The sequence below is a fragment of the Mastomys coucha genome, unplaced genomic scaffold (genome assembly GCF_008632895.1).
Source record: "Mastomys coucha isolate ucsf_1 unplaced genomic scaffold, UCSF_Mcou_1 pScaffold20, whole genome shotgun sequence".
Classification (NCBI taxonomy): Eukaryota; Metazoa; Chordata; class Mammalia; order Rodentia; family Muridae; genus Mastomys; species Mastomys coucha.
This window is the reverse complement of record NW_022196903.1, coordinates 53658018-53678120: the sequence shown is the minus strand read 5'-3', so window position 1 is coordinate 53678120 and position 20103 is coordinate 53658018. Positions and strand designations below refer to the sequence as shown.

At 41.0% G+C, this 20103-nt stretch overlaps 1 protein-coding gene across 4 annotated transcripts in view; it reads right to left on the bottom strand.

Moving 5' to 3' along the window:
* Abcg2 (ATP binding cassette subfamily G member 2 (Junior blood group)) overlaps positions 1-16062 on the bottom strand; it is a 123233-nt gene extending 107171 nt beyond the window's left edge. Inside the window, exons 1-2 of one of the 4 annotated variants that reach the window (XM_031382031.1) lie at positions 15973-16062; positions 15456-15542 (exon numbers count right to left, since the gene is read on the bottom strand). The gene's annotated coding sequence lies outside the window, so the exon portion shown is untranslated. Of the gene's footprint in view, positions 1-4982; positions 5603-6063; positions 6164-15455; positions 15543-15972 lie in introns of those variants that run through there. The other 3 variants (XM_031382032.1, XM_031382034.1, XM_031382030.1) reach the window with 3 other exon arrangements.
* Between the last annotated feature and the right edge of the window lie 4041 nt (positions 16063-20103).

Genomic DNA, 20103 nt, shown 5'->3' with positions numbered 1-20103 from the left:
CAAGGACCAAAGATCAATCACTAGGACCCACAGCACAAGGACCAAAGACCAATCACTAGGACCCACAGAGTGGAAGGAGAGAATGAACACCCACAAGTTGCTCTCTGACCTCCACACACGCTCTATGGTATCATTGCATGCACCCCTAACCAAATCAATGTTTAAAAATGAATTGATTAGAACTAGGGAATTAGCCCAGCTGTTAAGAGTGCTTTGCTGTATAATCATGAAAATCAGTTTGAATTGCAGCATCTATGTAAGAAGTTGGACATGTCATACATGCCTGTAACCCCCAATCTGAGAGGATCTGGAAACAAGAGGGCGACTGGAGATTGCTGGCTTCCATACTACCAAGAAAATGAGTTTCACATTCAGGGATAGACCCTGGCTTGAAAAAGTAGGCACAGGGTAATAAAGGTGGGTATTTTGATGCCCTCTTCTGGCCTCCATGTACATAGATAAATATGTGTACCTACAATAAGTGTGCATGCACTTTCACAAACACATATACACATATACACATACAAACATACACACATACATACATACATACACACATACATACATACATACATTCATATTTGAAAACTGGCAGCTATAGCTCACATCTAATAAATGCCCTGGTGAGCGAGACACAAAGAAGGCATAACAGGTAACTTAAATCTGAAGAAGTCCGTAGGTCAGACAGAGTGGTAGGTGTGACTGCTATGGAAATGGGTGCCCTAACCTCAGGGAGACAGCAGTGAGCTCAAGGCCAGCAGCTACAGCTTCACTGTTAGAGAGAATGTGGTACAACTTCCAGGGTAAGCTAGAGGGATGAGAGGTAACCAGACTTCTCTGACCCGTTGTGCTCTATGGCAAGAGCACATCAACCATGGGACTGAGATTCTCATGACATACACAGGGAGAAAGAAATCTCAGCCTGGGAGGCACAAACTTAGAGGACCAAAGCATGCTGTACACCTAATACTGAGCCCTAAGCCCTGCAGGGACTGAGAGCCCTCTGAGGAGCATATATTGGAAGTTTTTCTTTTTTTCTTTTTCTGTATTGATTCTTTTTATTTTTCAATTTTGAACACACACATAAAATATTCTTTTTTATCTTTCTCCTCATTATTCTTTTTTCCTCTCACCCTTCACCAAATTCCTTCTTCCCTCTACTGGCTATTTTCATACACGTGAGTACGTGTATGCATGCTTGCGTGCATGCGCATGTGTGTGTGTATGTGCACGCGTGTGTGTGTGTGTGTGTGTGTGTGTGTGTGTGTGTGTCACACTATATTTAATTAGGATTGCTTTCATGAGCATGGTGGGAAGGATTATTAACAGATATAAGTGGAGCCTGAGTCTTAGATTAAAATTATTATACAGGAGATACTTATATTTAAAAGGTGTGTTTTATCTAACAATCTTAAATAAGAAGCACAATTGATCCTGGTTGAGAACTACTGATAGAAACAAGTATTTATCAATAGTTACATGTGGTAAGCCTCAGTAAATGTCAATTCTCAGGGGATATTAGCTCAACTGTAGGCCAGTAGGAAGACACCCCCACAACCCTGGTTCAAGGGCCAGCACCACCACTCCTTACAAAGCCATAAAGGAAATACTGATTTAGGAAACCACTCGCCAGGATTCTAGTTTAATAGGATTAGGATAATGTCTGTGGATTTGGATTTGCAATTAATACCCAGTAATAATCACTATAAGTTTGCTAATTAGTGCTGGTCTAAAAATACACTTTGGATAATGCTGCTCCAAAGAGATCGACTCAGGGAGACTCTTGGGAAAGAAAATAGTCCACACTTACGGGGATATTAGATATGGCCTCTAAAATTGTCCACCTGACCTGAAAGTATTCAAAGGCTGAACTTGGCAGATGAGCATGTGGGTGGCAGACCTTGCAGAGCGGCAGCTGTGATAGGAGCAAGCATTAAATGAGGCTCTCCTGAACTTGCCCTCCCACTCCAGACAACACAGAAACAGTACAAGTATGAATCCCAAATCCAACAGTCCAAAAACTAAAGTACTCCAGAATCTGAAACTTTTGGAGTGACAAAATGTTGAAAATTGCACAAGTGGCCTTTCTTTGGTGACACGTCACAGTAAAAATGCAGGTGTACTTGCTGTTCAGACTGTGTTGCAAAGTGTATGTGAATAAGGAAATGTGAACACATTTTGCACTTAGATTTGTATCTGATCCTCAGAGTTTCAGGAATACATGCGCATATTCTCAAGTCTGAATCACTTATGGCCCCAAGTATTTTGGATCAAGGCATACTCAGCCTGTACTGTGTCCCTAAGAGAAGTGCAGAGATTAATTCCAAAAATAGAGAGGATAACCAAAACCTTCCCCTAATTCCTATTTAAGTCATCTCCTTAGAGGAAACAAAAACAAGGTAGGTTACTAGATGATTACAGCCTGAATAAGGTTGAAATGCCAATCTCCAAGGCAACACAAGACTAAGATTTTTTAATATAGACAACATGGCATCTAGTACCTAGTATGCAACCATTAACCTAACAAATGTTTCCTAACTGAAAACCTGACAACAATGGGAACAGAATATAAGGATATATATAAGAACAGAATATAAGGTCCACTGAAGCCCACCATGATTATGAAGGTTTTAAGATATCAGATGACTAAGATAACTAACTCTGTGGATGCCGATAACACATTTTTCCAGGCTTTCTCAGAGTCGAGCAATGGTTCCATGTCACAATTGGCTGTGGCAGCATACAAGGATAATACAGTTGTACTTAAAGTATAGTTTTCACTTTTCCCATGGTGCTCTGCTTATCACTCTTGCAGTGCCCCAAGTCTATAAACAGTCAAAGCCAATGCTAAGCTACTGCTGTGATACAATTACCCAGGTTGACCAGGTGTCTGCCACGTTTCAGTGAATGTGTACACTTTTCCAATCCAAGGAAAATCAACTCTTAATCCTTCCAAGGATAATAACATACTCACGGTAGAAGTTTAATTGTCTTGCCTGCAGACCCTCTGCCAGCATCATTTTCATGAAGCTAAAGAATATCTTATCTATCATCACAATGCACATTACTTCCTTGCCTTGTAACTAAGAACAAGGTTATTGTTGTGTATTTGACATAACGTTGCTTCTCACCACAGGCATATATATATATGGTATATGAAGTTTAGAAATACCTGCCTGTTCCCAAAATTCACTATATGCTTCTATTACTATGAAAGAGCTGACTTCATAGAATGGTGAATGGGCCTGTGGAGGGTGTCATTAAACTGCAATGTAAGCTGTTGGCTTAAGCCAGCAGTAACTATTGAATACAAATGCCCAGCTGTGGGAACCATAAAGTGATTACTCCATCCACACTGGTCTTCAGTTTTACCCATGCCTTTCTCTACTCTGTCTGCCTTTCTCTCTGTCTCTTCAGACTGCCTTCAAATATCTTACTTAACACTTTGTTGTTAAATCTCTTTTTGCCTCCCTGAATATCTTTTATACACTGTTTCATACATTTATTTTCCTCTTCTTTATTATCTATGAGGTAAGTTTCAAACAAGCAGGGATTTCTGGTTCCGTCTTCTATCACCAGTGCCAACATAGAGTACCAGAGTCATAGCTGCACTGACCTGAAGAGTAAAGAGAACCTCTGCTTATGTCCTGGATGCTTGGCAAACTTCTGCTGAAAAAGGTCTGACAGAGATATTTCAGACTTCTGGAGCATGTAACTTCTCTTCTTACCACTTCTCTCTGGTGCTGTGGCACAAAAGCACCATGACTTGGTAAATAAATGTGTGATGTGTGCAGAAGAAAGAAAGGGCTGCCGGGCAGTGGTGGCACATGCTTTTAATCCCAGCACTTGGGAGGCAGAGGCAGGAAGATTTCTGAGATTGAGGCCAGCCTGGTCTACAGAGTGAGTTCCAGGATATCCAGGGCTACACAGAGAAACCCTGTCTGGCAAAAAAAAAAAAAAAAAAAAAAAAAAGAAAGAAAGAAAGAAAGAAAGAAAGAAAGAAAGAAAGAAAGAAAGAAAGGGCTTTGCTCAAAGATGAACATACAGAACCTACATCCTAACCTGACGAACCTGGCTTACAGCATCTAGGAACTCCTTCAGAGAAACTTCTAAATTTAAAGACAACACATTAGAATGATTTTGTTTTCTTCAGCACTTTAATCATACGCTCAGCCAAATCTGGTCCTGTCTGTACCTTCCAGCCCATTCTTAAGAATCAAAATCTCTAGAGAGCGAAGTAAACCCTTGTTACTTACCCAAGGCTGGAATACAAACTTGGAGGTTGTTAAAAGGCAGAATCTGAGGGCTAGAGATACAGCTTAGAGGTGGGGTACTGGCTGGCCTATCACACATGAATTTGATTTCAATCCCTAGATAAAATTTGAAAATTCTAAGGCAAATTCAATGGTGTATGACTTTAATCCCAGCATCAGAAGTGGGGACAGGCAGATGAAGTTTGAGGCCAGCCTGGTCTATATAGCCATTTGGAGACCAACCAGGGCTACATAGTGAGACCATGTCTTTAAAACAAAATTAACTAAAAGAAAAAACAAATCCAATCTCAGGGTCACAGCAGGGTTGTTTTTAATTTCCAGTTCCCTCTGGCACTGTGAACAACCCAGCGCCTTTTTAAATACACTAGACAAGCGACCAACTCTTGAGCTACAGCTCCAGTTCTTGTTTTTGTTTCTTTAATTAGTTAAATTCATTCTTTGCTGGTTACATGCGCAAATGCAATGCATTCTGACTACACTTAAACCCTCATAGTCTCATCCCATATTTTAATAAGATCCTCAAGTGACTCATACACATAGCAAAGTGTAAAAAGTACAGATCTAATCACACATTTGTCAATGCACAAGTCAAAAAAAAAAAACCCCTCTATTTAGCATGAAGATATAAAAACAAGACAGGTCGGAGGTAGGCATGCATAACACCCTAAGATTCATCTCTGACAGTAGAAAACACAAATGACAACTTACCTCAGCTATGTGTTAGAAGGAGAACAATTCAGGCCTCAGTGAGATTCAGCAATGCTGTACACAGGAGAAAGACCTCAGCTAGGATCTATGCCTGCCGCAAAGGCTACCTTAAGAGTGTGTCCACTCTTGCTTGCAGGGGAGTTGAGAAAAAACAGGGAGAGGAATAAGAAGAAAGAAGATTTATCAATTCCCAAAGTTGATAAGTTTTGCCTCAAGAGATAGGCAAAAATCAAGACTTTCTAAAAATCTAGCTTCCAGGAAATTTATGAATATCCTCAACTAATTTCAGGATGAAAGTAATGAGTATCTGTTAGCTGGTTATCCTGAATCAAGAAAGAAATGTGGGTTCCAACTGAAGACAACCTAACCCCCTCTTATCAGCTTTGAAGTTTCTCCTGGAGTTGCTGGGAAGGAGACTGGGAAATCCAGACCGAGAGATCTTTTTATATCTTGTGCTCTGGGCAGCAGCCTCTCCAGCCTTAATGCAATTGTATTTTAGAACCGAGAGAGTGAAGCTATTTTAGCAGTGCTTCCCCGTCCCTGCCCCCATCCCCGCGTAAACTTCCTGTCTTTTAGCCCGGTGGAAAGGGGGTTCTCCTTTCGGCAGGCTCTGCCTTTTACAAAAAAAAAAAAAAATAGTAAGCAGGAAGAAGATACATTTGAAAAGGAAGCTAACGAAACCAAGGCAAAACCGGTGTTAGGTTTCACTGCAAGGCCCACCGGAGATTTAAAGAGGAAAGGCAAACTGTCCGTGTAATGTGCGATGCCACACCGTCCTTTCCTGAACAAAAGCTCTGGAAATGACAGAATTCTGAAATGTCTGAAGTTACTTACATACCTCAGATGGTGGAGGGAGGAATGAGATAACGGTTTCTTTTATTTTCAGAGAATAAACAAAATGTTATATAGCAGCAGTACAGAAAGCTAAATGGTCATTTAATACAACACGAAGCTGGTTAATCTGGCCTCGCATTGTTATCACAGTTAGGGCCAGAGCCTGTGCTCTGATGGTCAGCCACCCATTCTTAGGAAATCTATTAAAAGACCTAACGTAAAAAAAGCAAAGGAGAAGCAATCATACCATGGAAAGAAGGGCAAAGAGATCCACGGATGAACGGGGACATGGACGGACACACACACACACACACACACACACACACACACACACACACACACACACAGGCGCGCGCGCGTTGTACTCCCCCACTTCAACCCACTCCCTTCCCAACCCTCATCCCCACCCCCACCCCGCCCTTGTCAAGCATCAGGTTCCTAATGGTCTGGCCAATCACTGCTGTCTGAGCTCCTAGCTTTCCCGGTGGGTCGTCTGAGAAGTTGCAAATCTCACTCAAGCAGACAGTTCTTTGTCAAGCTCTAGTGTCTTCCTAGCTGTCTCTCAGCCCTTTTTTTCTCCCAGTTTGAGAGATTCTTGGGTAAATTGTAATTTCTTTGGGGCCATTGTTTCAATAGTCTGACAGCCAAAAAGACAGGCACAAGTGTCTTTAGAGTATCCCCTTCCTGCCAGGCATTCCTGGTTACTGCATCAAAACTACACATAATCCAGAGCAAAGGAAAAAATGTTCAATACAGTTAAAAAGGCTTAACCAAGTCTGTGTGGTCAGCTTTAATGCTATGCCGGTTTCTATGACCAAACCCCGCCACCTCTGTACCCTTCTTCCCACCAAGTCCACAAACCGATAGGTTTTGGATTTGAGGTTGGTGATTCCAGGGGACACACAGATAGATGACTGGAGACTAAGGAGTTTATTATGAGAGTTATTCATACTGTGAACACATGCACAGACAGGAGCTGCTGAATGGCAGGGGCTCTCAGAGCAGTTTGGGTCCCAAGCACCAGAGGCCTCATGGGGAATTTTCTACAGAGAATCAGACCCTATGCAGCAGAAGAGGGAGCCTCCTCTCATACATTTTTAGGAAGGGGGTTCACGACAAGAGTCAGGCTCTTAGGAGGCAGAGAATGGGGTGGGGAACAAACTGTGACAAGTCTTTGGTGTAGTTGCACTTCCCAGGTGAGCCTGTTAGCAAGTGACACACAAAGTATCAGTAGCATGCCTGTCAGTATCTGTGAGAGGAGTCCGGAGAGGCAGGGATCTAACCGGACATCCTTACACAAACCACTGTAAGTTATCAAGGTAGCTGAAGGAAACATAACTCGCTCGGCATCAAAAGCATCGCTTCCGCATGTGGACAATGTTAGCTTTATAACTAACTAATCCGGCTGGGCTTACATGCAGACGCTTCATCCTTACAACCACAGCTAATGTAAGAAACTGAGAGCTTGTCTCTGACTCTCTAATCCCTTCACAGACTTCCCAGGTGCCCAGTTTTCTGGAGAATGGCAAGTGTCATTCCCACTTCCCCAAGGGAATTTACAGACTTTAGGTTACCAGACTCCCAGGACATCAGAGGGCTCCTGGTGTAATGGATCCACCTCAACTAGTTGTTCTTCTCCCCTCCAGCATTCTCAGAGTCATCATAGAATCCTTCTCCAGAAGGCAGGGCCACCTCCCCAGTGACCTGGGAATCAAGGACAGCTTGGCTCATACTGAGAATGACTCATTAACCACGTGACATGAGACTATCCCCTTCCCATGAGACCTTCCCCTTCCCATGAGGCCTTCCCCTTCCTGTGAGACCTATAAGAAGAGACTCCTGTTCTACCTCATGGTCCTGAACTTTCATAGAACCCACCCATGCTAGATGTGTGTGCTTTCCTATGACACTGGGCCTAGAACCTTGCTCAGAAATCCTGCCATGCTGCTATTTTGTCTGCCTACCCATATAATTAATAACTCTTCAAATAAGTCTCTTATCCAAAGGACCTTCTCCCTCAGTGGCCTCCTTACATTCCAAACCCCAAACCTTTCAGACAAGTTTAATACAAATCAAACATTCTGTATAGGAAGAAACAAGAGAGACCTTGTCTTAGGCAATATAAAAGGAGACCACCTAAATGTTATGTTCTGACCTCAACCCATAGAAGGTGCAAGCATGGACATGTGCACATGCCCTGACACACATACATGCACACACATGCACACACACACACATACACACACACTGAATAAATGAATTAATTAAAAATACTTATTTTATGTTGTAAGAAATATTAAAAATGATCACCCTTCAATCTCTCCAGCCCTGCTGGACTACCTCTCCAGTACTGGTACTGACCGGCCTCAACACTATGTCCTGGCGGGGTCCTCCTATCCTCTCCCAGCTAGCAAGATCATCTTGCTTACATCCAATGTCCCACACACCCAACAATCAATCCTCTAGTGCCTAGTTACCTGGTAAAAACATGACTCTTAAAGCTTAATTATCCAATCAGGTTTATATATCAATAAGATCACAATTTTCAAGATGCCAATACAATAATTTCAGAGCCAAATGGTAAAGATAATGTTTTGACCCAATTATTCTAACCTTGTAAAAACCTTATCTACTTGTGGCTATTTAAAACCACATGGGGTCTGGATCATCTTTCTGTTCATCTGCCTCTATGTTGATTCTCTCTTCTCCTCTGACCTTCGACTTCCTCACTCCTAAACTTCTATCTCTGCCTCCCTATTCCTGTCCAATCACAGATCTGTCACTTCCCTAATCTGATTGGACAGAGAAAATGCTGCAACAATTTTAAAAGATGGGGAGCTTGATGAGATGGCTCAGTAGATACGGTACCAGTCGTATTTTTACCAAGGTCCATGCTAGATGACCAGAGTTCCATAGCTAGAACTCATAGAGTGGGAAAAAAATCTGACTCCCACAAGTTGTCCTCTGACTCTACTCACACGTTATGACATGTGCACACTAATACATATCCGCACAAAACCCACATAAAACCAGATACACTGAAACTAATAGAAAAGAAAATGGGGAAGAGCCTCAAGCACATAGGCACAAGGGAAAATTCCCTGAACAGAACACCAATAGCTTGTCCTCTAAGATCAAGAATCGACAAATGGAACTTCATAAAATTACAAAGCTTCTGTAGGGAAAAGACACTGTCAATAGGACAAAATGACAACCAACAAATTGAGAAAAGATCTTTACCAATCCTATATCTGATAGAGGGCTAGTAGCCAATATATACAAAGAACTCAAGAAGTTAGACTCCAGAGAACCAAATAACCCTACTAAAAAATAGGGTATGGAGCTAAACAAAGAATTCTCAACTGAGGAGTACCAAATATCTGAGAAGCACCTAAAGAAATGTTCAACATCCTTAGTCATCAGGGAAATGCAAATCAAAACAACCCTGAGATTCCATCTCACACCAGTCAGAATGGCTAGGATCAAAAACTCAGGTGACAGCAGATGCTGGAGAGGTTGTGGAGAAAGAGGAACACTCCTTCATTGCTGGTAGAATTACAGGATGGTACAAAATCAGTTTGGTGGTTCCTCAGGAAATTGGACATAGTTCTCCCAGAGGACTCAGCTATACCACTCCTGGGCATATACCCAGAAGATGTTCCAACATGTAAAAAGGGCACATGCTCCACTGTATTCATAGCAGCCTTATTTATAATAGCCAGAACCTGGAAACAAGCCAGATGTTTCCTCAACAGAGGAATGGATACAGAAAATGTGGTACATCTACATAATGGAGTACTACTCAGCTATTAAAAACAATAAATTTATGAAATTCTTAGGGAAATGAATGGATCTGGAGAATATCATCCTGAGTGCAGTAACCCAATCACAAAAGAACAAACACGGTATGCACTCTCTGATAAGTGGTTATTAGCCCAGAAGTTTGGAATACAGGAAGAACAACCCACAAACCACAAGGAACTCAAGAAGAAGAAGGAAGACCAAAAGGTGGACATTTCATTCCTTCTTAAAAGGGGGAACCAAATACCCATGGAAGGAGTTGCAGAGATTAACTATGGAGCAGAGACTAAAGGAAGGGCAAGCTAGCCTAAATATAGCTATTTCCTGAGAGGCTCTGACAGAACCTGACTAATACAGGTGTAGAGGCTCACAGACATCTCAAACTATTCTATAAAATATAAACAGAAGGAACATCACCTCATTAGTTTTATGAATCCACAATTACTCTGATACTTAAACCACACAAGGACCCAACCAAAAAAGAGAACTTCAGACTAATCTCACTTATGACTATCAATGCAAAAATACTCAATAAAATTCTTGCAAACTTACCTGACTAATACAGATGTAGAGGCTCACAGCCATCCATTGAACTGAGTACAGGGTCCCCAGTAAAGGAGTTAGAGAAAGGACCAATGGAGCTGAGGGGTTTGCAGCACCTTAGGACGAACAACAATATGAACTAACTAGTACCCTCAAAGCTCCCAGGGTCTCAACCACCAACCAAGGACCGCACATGGAGGGGTCTGATTGTTCTGGCAGCATGTGTATAGTAGAGGATTGCAATTTGATCATCAATAGGAGGAGAGAAGCTTGGCCCTGTGAAGGTTCTGTGCCCCAGTGTAGGGGAATGCAAGGGCCAATAAGTGGGAGAGGGTGGGGTGGCAGGCATGGGGATTGGGGAGGCAACAGGGGTTTGTTTTTGTTGTTTTTGTTTGTTTCTTTGTTTTTTGGAGGGGAAACTGGGAATGGAGAAATTTACATGTAAATAAAGAAAATATCTAATTAAAAAAAAGAAAAAAGAAAAAACAAAACAAAACAAAACAAAAACCAATGAATTTATGAAATTCTTAGGGAAATGGATGGATCTGGAGAATATCATCCTGAGTGAGGTAACCTAATTACAAAAGAACACACATGGTAATGATCTCTCTGATAAGTGGATATTAGCCCAGAAGATCAGAATACACAAAGTACAATCCACAAACCTCAAGAAACTCAAGAAGAAGGAAGACCAAAGTGTGGATACTTCATTTCTTCTTAAAAGCGGGAACAAAATACCCATGGAAGGAGTTGTAGAGACTAACTATGGAGCAGAGACTGAAGGAAGGTCAATCCAGAGACTGCTCCACTTGGGAAATCTTTCCTATATTCAGTCATCAAATCTAGACACTATTGTGGATGCCAGCAAGTGCTGGATGACAGGAGCCTGATATAGCTGTCTCCTGAAAGGCTCTAACAGTACCCAACTAATAGAGAAGTAGAGGCTCACAGCCATCCATTGTACTGAGTACAGGGTCCCCAATGAAGGAGCTAGAGAAAGGACCCAAGGAGCTGAAGGGCTTGCAGCCACTTAGGACGAACAACAATATGAACTACCCAGTACCCTTAGAGCTCCCAGGGACTCAACCACCAACCAAAGAGTACACATGGTGGGACTAATGGTTCTAGCAGCATATGTATAGCAGAGGATGGCCAAGTCGGTCATCATTGGGAGGAGAGGCCCTTGGCCCTGTGAAGGTTCTATGCCCCAGTGTAGGGGAATGCCAGGGCCAGTAAGCAGGAGAGGGTGGGGTGGTGAGCAGGGGGAGGGCAGAGGGAACAGGGGTTTGTTTTTGGTTTTTGTTTTGTTATTTTCTTTCCTCTTTTTCTTTTTCTTTCTTTCTTTCTTCCTTCCTTTCTTTCTTTCTTTTTTTTTGGGGGGAGGGGAACCTGAGAAAGGAGATATTGTATGACATGTAAATAAAGCATACACACACACACACACACACAGATATGTAGTAGATTAAATATATTTCATATATATATATATATATATATAGTAATTGTCAAAATCAAATAAAATAAGCATAGTCTGAGTCTCATTCTTCATAAGCTACTCGGGCATAAGTTTAAATTGGTTTAACTACAGCTCTCATGCCGTCTGAGCAGGTTCACCTGTACTGCTGCCCCCCAGTGCCAGATCAAACTGTGCTGCCCAGGTGAGGTACAGAGTCTGGTCTCTGGAGTGCTGCAGCTGGTGAGGGACAGGGACAGTTCTGTTCTCATGACCCTGGGGCTATCTCTCTCCACTCCTGCAGGTAGTGAGGGGCAAAGGGAGCAAGAGCATCTCCCCAGCACCCATGCCACCTTACAGCAAACGGGAGCTCTCCCACACTCACGCCCTCGGGGTTGGCTCACCCACACCCTGCCTCCCAGCTCTACTGTATGGCCAGATGAGATGGAGAGCAGGGCCCACTCTCCAGAGTGCTGCCACAGGTGGGAAGTGGGGCCAGTGAGAGGTGAGGCCAGCTCTGAAAAGCCCTGGACATCAGTGTGGCCCCAGGCAGCAGCATAGACCAGGGACATCCACATGGTCTTTAGTAGTAATATGAATCACGGATATCCATACAGAATCCTGCTGCTGCATGGCCATGGATGCAGACATGGCGCTCAGCAGTAGCATGGGATTTCACCATGGCCTCAGGTAGCAGGCCAAGCTACTCACAACAGGTTACTCACAACTCTACCCTCGTGTCTCCAGTTCCACACCTCTCTTCACAATGCTCAAAATGTTCTGCTTCTCTTTCTCTACCATCCCTCCACTGCAAACTTGCACATTGTAGTAGCTTCCACTGAAGGAGGGCCAAGAGGCTGGAGGGCCTCTATGAATCGACAGCCAGCCAATGTTGTGTGGCAGTGGGCTGGCCTCCGGGTGCCTCCGTTGATCTGTGCCATTGAGTAACATGGAAGTGGGAGGGAGTCTGGTTGTCCTTGGCCCACAAACCATGATGTGGCCTGGCAGCAGGCAGGTCCCCAAAGATATTATTTTAATGGGTTTAAAGATGTTTAGAGTACCAAAATAAATATAGTAGTGAGTATTTACTAAGTGCTTAATATATGATCATACTATTTAAATTTGTGAATATGCATGTGTATTTTAATTGGGCATGCAAAAAGGAATTTTATCACATTAGAAAAATAAATTTTAAAAAAGGAGAACTGAAATGGCCACAGTTTGTGAAAAAAATCTTTTAAAGACAAACAACATATCAAAACACACTAAAACAGTTGTCATAGATTCACATGAAACAATGACATGAAGTTAGGTATATCCAGTTCAGAAAAAAAAAAAAAGTAGAAAATTTATCTCTGTTTCTTTGAGATGTGAGAGAGGCTTAATAACAGAAGATCAAAAGGTAAAGCTTGTCATACAGACTAAAGGTAGTTCTTCTTTCTCTCCCTCTCCCTCTCTCTCTCCCCCTTCTTCCTCTTCATTCCTTCCTCCTTTTTGGTGTGTATGTGTACCTGTGTGTGTGCCTGTATGTATGCACAAGGTGTGTGCATGTGTGCATTCATGTACTTAAGTGTGTGCAGCTTAAGATGCAGAGGTGCTATCCAACTGGTATGACTGGACGAGAGAGGGCTGAGAGAGAGGTTCCTCCATCTTGTATTCTTGCTAAGGCCATTCCAGGTTTAACATCTGATCTTTGTGATGGAAAATCCCATAGAAAATTACCCAGTCTATTCAAAGAACCAAAGCTCAGGCTATCCCAGCTAACTTAGCCTTGGAACCTCCTCCAGCTAACTGTTCCTTTAGCTACCTGTTTGTGAGCAAACCTCTCCAGCTGGCTAATGCTTATCTTAGCTTCAAACTACTTACTCTTCAAAGTCCACCCTGTAGCTCCTGAGCAAAATTCCTAGATAGGTCTCTGCCAATAAAAACCTGGGTTCTGGACACTAGGTGGCACACCTAGATCCCCAAAGACTCAGGTATGGTCCCAGACAGCTAGAATAAAGTCAACTGGCTATATACATTGTATGTGAATGGGTCTGAGTTAGTTTCTGGTGACACTTGGAGATTGCAACTTGTGACCCAAGTCAGAGGTTGGTCTAGCCACTTCTCAAAAAGCCAATAAAAAGAGCCAAAATAAAAAAAAATGGAAAGCAGAAAAGGGAGATTTACTCAATGGAGCAACATTGGGAAGAAGAACAAAGAAATCTAACAGAACCCTCAAGTCCATTTTTAGTGTCCTGAAGTGAGCATACAATTTAAATAGAGGGCTAAGGATTTCCACAGCTAAGCAGTCCTAGTCACTCCTATTTGACTCTTCCTTATCTGGATTTTAGTCTCACCCTCTAAAGTGGCCTGACAAGATATTAGAATTGTGTGAAGTCTCTTTCTGGGAGATGAACTCACTCTCTGGCTGCTACTCTTTCCTTCCCTGAAGACGAGAGTCACAGGAAATTCCCTTATCTTTAGCGCATTTCTATTCTTTCAACAGTCTAATATCAGATTGACAGACAGTCTCTTTAGAATGTCCTTGTATCTGCCACACCAGTTACCTGGAGGGATCAGATTTTATAAGAAAGAGAGAAAGAAAGAAGAAGAAAGAAAAAAAGAGACAGAAAGAAAGAGAAGGAAGGAAAAGCAGAGAATTAGGATGTATTGTAGAATTTGTCTCTAGGTTTTGTATAAACCAAACATTTTTAAATATCTTTTTTTTTTATTTTAGCATATAACTTAATCCACATGGAGTTTTTAAAGAGTTCTTTATTGTTATGAATTACCAATTTTATCAGTTTTCTTATGGTTCACTTTACATTTTTTATTAATTAATTAATATTTACTTTGCATCCCAATCATAGCTTCCTCTCCCTCTTCTCTCCCAGTTCCTCTCTCTAACCTCCCTTCCCTCCAATATCCCCTCCCTTCTCCTCAGTGAAGGGGAGGCCTCCTGTGGATATCAACTGCCTTGGCAGATCAAGTTGCAGGAGGACTAGGTGCATCTTCTCCTGTTGATGCTAGACAAGGCAGCCCATCCAGTTACACATTTTAATTAAACGATGTTACCTATTTTATCTTTAAAATTTTTAATCATTAGAGTAGTGGCTCTCAACCTTCCTAATACTGTGACCCTTTAATACAGTTTCGAATGTTGTGGTGACCTCTAGACATAAAATTATTTCATTGCTACTTTATAGCTATAATTCTGCTTTTCTTATGAATCATAATGTAAATATTTGATATGCAGGACATCTGATAAGGGACGCAAAGGTGTTGTGACCTCCAGGTTGAGAACCAATGCTCTAGGGCATTGTTAAGCACATGAGATAAACCAGTTTGGAGGTAGCAAATGTTTATATTGTCTTTAGATCTCCATTTGTTCAAATACTTGCAAGTTAGTCAGTAATTTTCATGCATAAGCCACTGGATTACCAGACAGCTGTTTCATCTCCAAACACATGCCTATGCATTTGAAGAGGAGAGTCAAGAGACAAAGGCAAAAAGACAATGAATCAATGCATGTCAAAGACAAAGAAAACTAAGACAAACATTTTAAAAACCAAGACGTCTTCAAAGTTCCAAAAGCAAACAAAATCTGAAAAATGAATTAAACAGTCAGAATCTAAAATGTCCTTAGAGATTCAAAAGCAAGCAAGCAAGCAAGTCAAACTAAATGTCTAGACCAGGTTTTTTAGAGCAAACATTTCAAAGCAAATGAACAAACTAGATACATTAAACCAAATGCTTAGAAAGCAAATTTCTGTCAAATAGGGGATCCTACTTAAGCACCTCAGAAAAACCAAAATGGATAGTCAACCAATACAAGGAATGTCTGGAGACCCAGTACTCACCAACAATCCAGCAGAGAAAGTAACATCAGGCTGTCTGGACTCCAAGAATGGGTCCTTGCTGGAACCTGGCTTCCATTCGTGTGATTCCTCCAATAGAAAGTGGATCATTCTCAGAACCCTAGATTGGGATCCCTAATTGTCAATGCAAAAACCACAGCTCTAATCTTAAAGGGAATAAGAGATAGTTTATTCTGGAGCTGGTATGAGTGACCATTATTGGCTTACAGACAATTCCATTAGGCTCCTCCTGGAAGCCTAGCAACAACAACCTAGCAACAGCTTACATCATCACCTGCTTCCAGGTACAAGTCAGGTGCCTCAACTTATAAGAAGACTGCTATCCCACACTCTCTCCCCTTCCTTCTTCACTCTTTCTTTGTCCCAATATGCTCTCAGCTCACTTCTTCCTCCTCCCCTTTCTCTTTCTATCTCCCCCACTTTTCCTCCCTTCCTCCCCCACCCTCCACCAAATCTTTATACTAGGCCTGTTGTGTGGTGTGATTCCTCAGGGGGATACCTTGTCTGGGCTCACTAGGCGTCCCGTTACCACCACCACAATCATACTGCATTATGAAACATAACAACTGTGGTGGTTTGAATATGCTTGGTCTAGGGAGTGGCACTATTAGGAGGTATGGCCTTGTTGGAGGAAGTGTGTCACTGTGGGGTGGACAATGAGACCCTCCTCCTAGCTGCCTGGGAGACAGTCTCTCCTGGATGCAGTCAGATCAAGGTACAAAACTCTCAGCTCCTCCTCTAGCACCATGTCTGCCTGGATTCTGCCATGCTACCTACCAGGATGGCAATGGACTAAACCTCTGAAACGTAAGCTTCCCCCAATTAAATTAAATTAAATGTTTGTTTTTAATAAGAGTGGCCTTGCTCATAGTGTCTCTTTACAGCAATGGAAACCCTAACTAAGACATTAATTTGGACACAGAGGTAGGCAAAGGATGGCTGTTTTGGAAGCTAGAACTAGCTCAACATAAGCTAATTACCCTCTGGGCCTGTAACATTCCAATATTCCCTCAGTACTAAGATTCTAGTCAGTCAGTCTCTGCAGACACAGATGCTAAAGTTATGGCTCACAGAATGAAGGTTATTGGCTCACCAGGTCCAGTTTCTTGAGCATCCTTATATATGGGCAAACATGTAGAAGACAGGCTCAGGGTTAAAGCTGAGAAAGTTAATCCCAAAAGTAGCACATGAAACTGATGCAAAACACATATTTCCTCCCTAGCATATCCAGGCAATTTTTCAGGAGAAAAGAAAGAAAAGTATGTATGTGTGTGGGGGTGGGGTGGGGGGGTGGGTGTTTAAGAAGGTATATTGTTGTATTAGTTGGGATTCCCTAGAATAACAGAATTTATAGAGTGAATCTCTCTGATTCTCTGATACATATATGTATACACACACACACACACACACAGAGGGAGAGAGAGAGAAAGAGAGAGAGAGAGAGAGAGAGAGAGAGAGAGAGAGAGAGAGAGAGAGATGACAGAGACGACAGAGAGACAGAGAGGCAGAGAGACAGAGAGACAGAGAGACAGAGAGACAGAGACAGAGAGACAGACAGAGAGACAGAGACAGAGAGACAGAGAGACAGAGAGACAGAGAGACAGAGACAGAGAGACAGACAGAGAGACAGAGAGACAGAGACAGAGAGACAGAGAGACAGAGAGACAGAGAGGCAGAGAGACAGAGAGACAGAGAGACAGACAGAGAGACAGAGAGCTTCCTTCTTCTATGTCCTTTATACAGGCTGTCAACAGAAGGTGTGGTCTAAATTAAAGGTGGGTCTTCCACCTCAAGGATCCAAATTTGAGGTTGACCTTCTCATCTCAAATGATCCAATTAAGAAAAAAAAATCCTTCACAATTGTACCCAGACATTTTTGAGTTTTAGTTAATTCCTGATGTAGTCAGGTTGATAAGCAAGAATAGCCATCACAGAGGTGTTCAAAAAGAAGTAAATGTTTAGAGATAAACTCCAACCTGGTATTCTAGCCAGTTTTATGTGTAACAATTACTAACTTGCAAGTATTTGGGAAAACTGGGAGAAACATTTACCATCTCCAAACTGTCTTACTATGTACTTGCTTAACAAAGAGATGTTTATTTATTTTTTTCATAAAACACTTAGTACCAACTTGGCTTATAAGTAAGTGCTCATGTAAACTAAAGTTGTAAACTTGGCCCAGATTTATTTTGGCTCATAGTAAAACTGAGATACAAAGGAACAAAATAATGGTAAATGACAAAAAGTCTATTTAATCAATGTAACCACATAGGTAAAATACAGACTGCTAATAGCTCTAAATCTCTTTGGGGAACAATTAACTTGAGTTTTTAAGTTAAAAATTTAAATTTGCTTTAGGGACAAGATATTCATACTCACATGGTTCTGGTCTAGATGCTGTCTCCTTGATCCTTATTTTAGTTCTGGTTCTACCACATGGCCCAAATTACTTGAGGGCATATATTAACTGTAAGAGGTGGCTGCTCTTGTTGCAGGATATGCTCTTCCTATGAACAATTGAACTTCCTTGAAATAGTAATCTCTACTCCAAAGGTTAAGAAGACAATTTATATCTGTGCTTTTGTATATGTTTCATATGTGCGAATGTGTATGCAAATACAAGCATTTAAATTATTTTAAGGATCTATTTTTACCAGTTTTTTTTTTCAGACAGGGTTTCTCTGTGTAGTCCTGGCTGTCCTGGAACTCATTCTGTAGACAAGGCTGGCCTTGAACTCAGAAATCTGGCTGCCTCTGCCTCCCAAGTGCTGGGATTAAAAGTGTGTGACACCGCTGCTCGATCAAACATTTTTTTAAGACCCTAATTTTAACAAGGCCAATATAAGTGCCAACACTTAAGTATTTTTTTAACTGTCATTTCAAAAGCCTACTTGGAGACTTATTAATACATCTTTAGAGTTTACAGATAAGCTTAATGTTAATTAGCTTAATTAACACCGCAATGATATATTTTAAATTTTTTCTCCTGCTTTTAGTCCAAAAATGAAAATGATAATCATAAATGATAAACTTTATCTTACTTTGGATGCTTTATAAACACTAACAAAAGTAAATACTTTTCTAATAAAAAGCGTTTCAAGGTACTATTCATAATAATGGAAATATTTAACAAGTAATTAGCTTAAATTTATTTAAGAAAACAAAAACTACAAATGTAATTTACCTGTGTTTTTAACTGTTACATATCTAAGGTTCTATTTGTGTGTGTGTGTGTGTGTGTGTTTTAGATACAGCCTCCTGAGCTTTCATTTTAAAATGACCTCATTAAAATTGTTATCTACATTTTACTGTTTTGGTATATGGATATTTAAAATCTATGATTAAATTTTAGGGCTTTTTTTTCCCTCCTTGCACAAAGCCTTTGCCTTTTTGGATGGTTACTGCTTTAACAACAACAACAATAAAGATCTGTTTTGAGAATGATACCTACCTATGAATGAAAATTTCTGAAAAAAAAAAGATTTATGTTTGGCTATGAATGACAAATTCCTGAAAAAGTCTGGGTTTGCAGAGAAACTGATGTTCCAGTTGAAATTTCAATACTGTGGAGAGACTGGAATCTTGCAGTTTAGGCTATTTATCTGAGATAGTTTTAGCCTTTGTGAAGAGCCTTTCATTGCCCTACTCAGTACTCTGACATCTTGTGATAATAAATAAAACCTTGTAAAATTATTGACTCAGCACATTATTAGCTTCCACCAACTCTAAAGCTAAGCATGACATCAGATAGCATCTTGGTCTATAGAATAAGCTCCCCTATCTTGCTGTATCTGCCTCTTTGAACCCATTAATGTATTTTAAACTTGCTTTGATGTATGACTTTTTTTGTCTTATAAAACTATTAAAACATCATGAAACTACTACTACATTGGAACAGTTTGGGATAACCTAGATCTGTGGTCTGGAGACATAGTCACTCAAAATGGTTGCAAAATAAACTATCACTTATTCCTTTGAAGATAAGAGCTGTAGGGTTTTTGTTTGTTTGTTTGTTTGTTTTGCTTTGTTTTTTAAGATTTATTTATTTTATGTATGTAAGTACACTGTTGCTGTCTTCAGACACATCAGAAAAGGGCATCAGATCCCATTACAAGGTGGTTGTGAGCCACCATGTGGTTGCTAGGAATTGAACTTAGAATATCTGGAAGAGCAGTCAGTGCTCTTAACTGCTGAGCCATCTCTCCAGCCACCCAAGAGCTGTAGTTTTTATGTCAACACTACTTAGAATACTCCTGCTGAATTAAACCTGTAAAACTCGTTTTAATGGGCAAATATTTAAATTTGTTTATAAAATTTGGTCTATTAAATAAACTAATGATATAAACTAATATTGTAAAGGACTTTTAACTTTCATTACTAAAATTCAAAATTACCTACAGAGTCTTTCTCAAAGGGAAGCAGGGACTGGGAAATGAGATGGGGGAACAGGGTGGGAAGGCAGGTTGGACAGGATTTCATCACTTAAAAATAAAATCACACTGAAGATTTCATTCTTATTAAAAGAACTAAACTGTATCCGGATATTTTTAACCCATTTCCTAGAAGAGTTGAACTTTCTCTCATCATCTGAGAGCACACACACACACACACACACACACACACACACACA